Source organism: Amphiprion ocellaris, chromosome 13, assembly GCF_022539595.1.
Source record: "Amphiprion ocellaris isolate individual 3 ecotype Okinawa chromosome 13, ASM2253959v1, whole genome shotgun sequence".
NCBI lineage: Eukaryota > Metazoa > Chordata > Actinopteri > Pomacentridae > Amphiprion > Amphiprion ocellaris.
In genome coordinates, this window is record NC_072778.1 from 1216750 (window position 1) to 1223468 (window position 6719).

At 40.9% G+C, this 6719-nt stretch overlaps 1 long non-coding RNA gene across 1 annotated transcript; it reads right to left on the reverse strand.

Annotated features, from left to right (window-relative positions):
- Positions 1–1003: 1003 nt before the first annotated feature.
- LOC111563097 (uncharacterized) lies at positions 1004–6254 on the reverse strand. The gene is made up of 3 exons (XR_002745661.3): positions 6025–6254; positions 1581–1746; positions 1004–1480 (listed from the first exon to the last, which is right to left on the reverse strand). It is a non-coding gene; the product is annotated as an uncharacterized LOC111563097 (long non-coding RNA).
- Between the last annotated feature and the right edge of the window lie 465 nt (positions 6255–6719).

Consider the following 6719-nt stretch of genomic DNA (forward strand, 5'->3'; position numbering starts at 1 on the left):
GGGCTGGAGGAGCTCCAGGCCAGAGCGGCGAGCGTGATTCACATCAATCCAGATTCAGCTCCTTTATTTCCCCACCAAGCGGTTCCTCTCGGAGCTCCTCTTCTGTTTGTGCAGCGCTTTAATCCCTGCCGCCCAGAGACCTCTGCGTTTTCTCTAAAAAATGGATTTGAGGCTGCCGGCCGCCCACACCACCCAGGCTGAGCTCCAGTCTTTGTTTACCACCAAGCACACACTGCTGACTTTTTGCTCTCTTCCAATTTTTCAATTATGTGTCCTCTGGCGAATAGCAATTACAATTCACTTGATGGAATATGAGCGTCTCCCCATGTGAGCCGGTGACGTGGATAAAAACACTTGTTATCTTTAAACAGCGGCTTATCTGGAGCTCCGACACCTCCATCCATCCATCTCTGACATGGACAGACGAGTGCATTAGGCCGATGCAGAGCAGCTCCGCCTCCTACACTCTCAAATAAGCGTCTCCTTCAATTATTTCACATTGGAAGTCCGATTTGTCTTCCTGTCGCAGCCGATCGCAGCAACAGAGAATTGATTGGAGAATATTGGATGTTGGGCAGTGACAGGCTGAGAACGGAGAAACGCCACAGATATTCTCCATCTATACTGTAAAACTAATGCTTCTTTAAACATTTACTCTCATTTCACTCCTTTTAAATCCTGCACAAGTTACAGTAAATGAAATAAAAGGTCTGATTTTTATCTAAAAACTGCCTTTTAAGTCATTTTTGTCCAATTTAATATAATCTTGAAGCAATTTCTAGAAATTTCTCATAAATATGAGTCATTTTGGACAATTTTTGGTTATTTTCGGACAACTTTCATGTCATTTTTAACATTTTTTAAAATAATTTAGGACATTTTCTGACATTTTCTGTCATGGGATCGGTCAAAACATGAAATAAAAGGTCTGCTTTTTACCTAAAAACTATTTTTTAAATTATTTTTTGTCAAATTTAAAGTCATCTTGGACCAATTTCTAGAAATTTCTGACAAATGTGAGTCATTATGGGTATTTTTGGATAATTTTCATGTCATTTTTAAGAATTTATTGACCAATTTTTGACATTGTTTCGTCATTTTCAAGTATTTTGGAGCAATAGGCGGTTGGTCAGAACAAGTTCTAGATGATAAAAGAAGAAACCAGGATCATCTGTAGATGGGTTTTTTTCCAATAAAGGTACATTCAAGGCAGAATAAAATGATGTATGTTGACCTTTAATGTTGCAGTAACATCTGACCCTGATGCAGGAGGAGATGGATGGAGAATCAGGTGGAACGTTGAGGAACAGATGGGTTTCCAGAGAGAGACTGTGAGCAGAGCTGTGGTTGGAGCTAACCCTGCCGGTTAATTACTGGTGACCATGTCTCTGTTTGGGTCCTGGATAGATCCGATCCACCTGTGATCCTGCAGGTAGCAGCTCCTCTTCCTGCTGCTCGGACTGTCAGGGAGCTCCGTCAGCTGTTCCACAGAGAGCAGAAACACTTCAGATAATTGGCTGCCATCCCTCCGCCGTCACCTGCGGTAAGAATTAAAATAAGAAATGATTCTAAGCTCTCACAGCTCGGCGCTGAATCGTAAATCAGCCGTCAGTCATCGCTCCATGAATCATCTGCTGCCACTTCCCTCCGTCCAGAGCCAGGAGGAGGACGGATCATCCTGGACCTAATAGATGTCATCCAGCAGGTCTGGAGGCCAGGAGGTGACAGGAACAGGATGTTAGAGACCTGGAGGAGGAATCATCCACATTTATATCACAACGTCTCTGGAGGATGAATCCTCAGAAACACAGAGAGGCTGGTTTTATTTTAGGGTTCCAGCTTTTCACTGCCTCAACCACTAAACCCACCTCAGAGTTGAATGGAACTGATGTTTTTTCTCTCTTTAACCCTCAGATGATCCAGTGATTGGACCTAAACTCTTCCATCAGTGGGTCAATAATAACAATCAATGTGTTTTTATGTCATTTTAGTTCAGAATAGTCATTTCTATTATTGTTTGTTTTATATTTTTGTCCACACAAGAAGGATTTCAAGTTTGAAATATGTTTATTTTTCACTTTTCACAGATTTTGAACATTTTGATGATTGAAAAAGAAGAATATTACACAGAATAGCAATAGAAGAATGAAAAACATCAGTTTTGTGGACATTTTTCAACTCTTTTTCTCCACAAGGAGTTTTTCTGTTATCTCTGTGTAAAAAAACAACTGACAGATTTTACAGTCAGTGTTGTTCCTTGGTTTTCATTTACAGCACGTTTAAGCACATTAAAGCATTTCTGTTCCTCAAATAGTCAGAAATAATAGAAGAATGCTCTGATTTTAGTTTAATAAGGCAACAGATCTGTTCGTTAAAACCACTGGACTGGTTCTGCTTCTCTGCTTCATTTGGGTTCTTTCTGTTGCTTTAAAACCCTATTGGTACATTTTTTTATCTGAAATATTGACATTTTGCAGGTTAAGTTGGCTTTAATTCCTGATCTTCACTGAGGTATTTAATATTAATCATCGAGCAGAACAAATCTCAGTCTGAAACATGTTCCTGAAAAGCATAAGTACATTAAAGTTATTAAAATCCTTCCAGTGTTTCTGTTTGATCACTAAATATCTCTGCAATACTGCAAGAAAGAGCTGTTTCTGCCTCCAGGCGCTTCCTGAATGTTGTAGTAAAGTTCTAGTAGAACTCTGTCTAGATGTAGTACTAGCAGGTAAATGTAGTATCAGAGGGTAAATGCAGTATTAGAGGGTAAATGTAGTACTAGCAGGTAAATGTAGTATTAGAGGGTAAATGCAGTACTGGAGGGTAAATGTAATGTTAGAGGGTAAATGTAGTATTTGAAATCCATCTTGTCATTTTGTGTTTTTGTTTTTATTATTACAAAGCTTTTATATATATATTTTGTATTTTGCACTGTATGGCCTGCACCTTACCTTTCGTTGCACTTGTTGCAATGACAATAAAGTGAATCTGAATCTGAATCTGTATTAGAGGGTAAATGTAGTATTAGAGGGTAAATGTAGTGTCAGAGGGTAAATGTAGTGTTAGATGGTAAATGTAGTATTAGAGGGTAAATGTAGTGTCAGAGGGTAAATGTAGTGTTAGATGGTAAATGTAGTATTAGAGGGTAAATGTAGTGTCAGAGGGTAAATGTAGTATTAGAGGGTAAATGTAGTGTCAGAGGGTAAATGTAGTGTTAGATGGTAAATGTAGTATTAGAGGGTAAATGTAGTGTCAGAGGGTAAATGTAGTATTAGAGGGTAAATGTAGTGTCAGAGGGTAAATGTAGTGTTAGATGGTAAATGTAGTGTCAGAGGGTAAATGTAGCATTAGAGGGTAAATGTAGTGTCAGAGGGTAAATGTAGTGTTAGATGGTAAATGTAGTATTGGAGGATAAATGTAGTGTTAGATGGTAAATGTAGTGTCAGAGGGTAAATGTAGTATTAGAGGGTAAATGTAGCGTCAGAGGGTAAATGTAGTATTTCTACTAGATTGCTGTCAGACTCCTGGGTTAGAATGAATATAGATGAAACTGCAGATGAGGATCAGACCAGAGGACCAGGAGAGAAAAACCAAAAACACACGAACATAGAGTCTAATCAGCTCCAGATCTCCCAGAAGAACTTAATGTTCTTCACTAATTATTTCTCCATTAGTCACTCAGTTCCAGAGATTATTACTCTGCCGAGGAGTTCCAGGACATCCATGAGAAGATCGTTTTCAGCTTCAACAGGAACCTGATGAGTCTCAGTCCAACATCTAGAGACTCCACTGATCCTCTCACTTCTTCTCTGACAGAATTAATTCAATGATTCATGTTTCTTCATAGCTTAAACACTAAAGGCGCGTGTCCACTAGATCCGATTTTCCCGCACGGCAACGTACCACATCTGAAAATCGCACGGCCGGCGGGCGGTCACTAGCGGACCACAACATGGTCACATGACAGCGCTTTTTGCTTGACAGTCTGGCAGATGAGTCGGATAAACACAGCGGCTCGGCCGCAAACTTTCCCTTTTATTTCAAAAACACTAATGGTTATGATGCGTGTGCAGATCCAGCTGTTATAAGCTTCTCCTCCATGGCGAACTGTGTTCAACACCTGCCGACCTTCTTTAAGCACCTTGCCTGCACCTGATTGGACAAACGCATCGACTGCTCCTGGAGTTCAAGCCGGACCAACATGGCGGCTCGGCCACAAACTTTGTCTGTTATTACAAAAACACTTCAGCAAAAAGTATTTCTGAAAGCATTTGAGGCGAGAAATAATCTGTGCAGCAGCTGAATCTGTCCTCGTTTTATTTCACCGACGGCTAGTTTAGATGTTTGAGGACAGTTTCACGATGCATCCAGTCTACTTTATGCAAATAAGCTGCAGCCCTCTCCAGGTAAACACACAGGATCGCAGCTGGAAATGCGCTGCATGTGGCATGCTGGTCCGGTTGTGGTGCTTTTCCAGTTGTGATCCGGTGTGTTTACCTGGAGAGGGCTGCAGCTCATTTGCATAAAATAGACTGACTTCTACTTTATGCAAATCGGATGCGGCGTGTAGAGATTTCACACATCGTGAAACTGTCCTCAAACTTCTAAACTAGGCGTCAGTGACCTAAAACAAGGACAGATTCAGCTGCTGCAGATTATTTTCTGCTTCAAATGCTTTCAGAAATACTTTTCGCTGATGTGTTTTTGAAATAAAAGGGAAAGTTTGCGGCAGAGCTGCTGTGTTTATCCTACCAGACCGTCATGCTGAAAGCTCGGTCACGTGACCACGTAGCGGCCTGCTGTTGCTCAGAGCTGTCATGCGACCATGTTGTGGTCCGCTAGTGGCCGCCTGCCGTCCGTGAGATTTTCAGATGTGGTACGTTGCCGTGCGGGAAAATAGCATCTAGTGGACACACACCTTAACAGCTTCCTGTTTATTAATGAACAAAAGCAGCCAAACGTCACCATGGAAACAGGCAGCGTGTTTACATCAGCATGTAACAGGAGGCTTCATAGATCCAACATACAAGACACTTCATGCTGAGGATAGATGCAGCGCTAACAGCTAACCGCTAATCACTAACAGCTAACCCCTAACAGCTACCAGTTAACCACTAACAGCTAACCGCTAACAGCTACTAGCTAACCGCTAACAGCTACTAGCTAATCCCTAATAGCTACCAGCTAATCGCTAACAGCTAAACCCCTAACAGCTACCAGCTAACCCCTACAGCTAACAGCTAACCCCTAACAGCTACCAGCTAACCGCTAACAGCTAACCCCTAACAGCTACCAGCTAACCGCTGACAGCTAACTGCTAACAGCTACCCGCTAACCCCTAACAGCTACCAGCTAACCGCTAACAGCTACCAGCTAAGCGCTAACAGCTACCAGCTAACCCCTAACAGCTACCAGCTAACCGCTAACAGCTACCAGCTTCACCTACAGCCTCCAGATGCTGGTTCTAGTTCAGCCCACTGGTCAGACATGATGTTCTCTGAGTATAAAGATGATTATATTCTGTATTAAATCAGCATCTTATTATATCTAAGTTCACTTTCAGCTGCAGCCAAAACACTAAAACTAAATATCTGATTTACTAAAATCTGTGTTTAATTCAGTGAACATGGAACCAACAGCTGTTCTGAAACAGAAAAACTCAAGTTCATCAATAAAAAAGCTAAAATTCTTCTAGAGATTTAGTTCAGTTTATTTTATGACTTTTTGTGCGTTTTCATGGACATAAATGACATTAAACTGTAATTAACCAATCCCAAAAGGTGTGAATCTAAAATAATGAAGCTAATCTGTCATGTAGATTCAGGGAATTCAGCAGATGATCGGAGTTTAACAGGTGCAGGTTGGTTCCATCTCAGTATTTAACCTCCAACGCTGTGATCCAGACTTTAAACCAGTCAGAGGTTTAGTAAACCATCTGGTTTTCATGTTAACCCACCAGGTGAAGCTCCATCACAGGTTTTAAATGCACTGAACAGTAAATATAAACCTAAAATCAGATCTTACATCTGTGAGAAATGTGGCCAAGATGTTTCCTCCAGTTTCCTTCAGATGTTTCCTCCTCCTGCCATCCAGACTGTTATCTAACAAGGTTAAATCTTCTCCAAACACTGATCTCAGATCTTATCGCCGAGTTAAACGCGTCTCATTAGCAGAAGTTAATCAGCTTTCAGAGTGTTTATTGTGATTTAAGAGCTCCAGAATCTGAAGATCTCGGTGGTATTTTGAGGTTTTAAATGTCAAACTAATCTTCTAATCACAGCAGCAGAACCTCAAACCGTTTCCTGGTGATTGTAATTACTCCAATTTATCACCGATAAACCAGTGAAACAAGAATGGAACCAGATTTATAGCAGAATTTAATGAATCATAATGTTTGCAGACAGTTCTGGATTCTGCTGCTGTTGTGGTTTCAGCAGCAAACATCCAGTAAATTGCAGCTTCAGTCTGTTTCCTCTCAGTTCACAGTTAATTCAGAGCCTGCACTGGAAAAATGCTCCTCTCAAAACAAGAAAAAAAAACTTATTTCAAGGAACTTTTACCTTGAAATAAGTGAAAAAATTCTGCCAATAGAACAAGTGAAAATGGCTTGATAAGAGTTCTGGAAATAAGATACAATGTTTAGAATATTGAGATCTTAAAATTAGCTGGGAAAACTTATTTTAAGCTAAATCCGGGGGGGGGGGGGGGGGGGGGGGGCA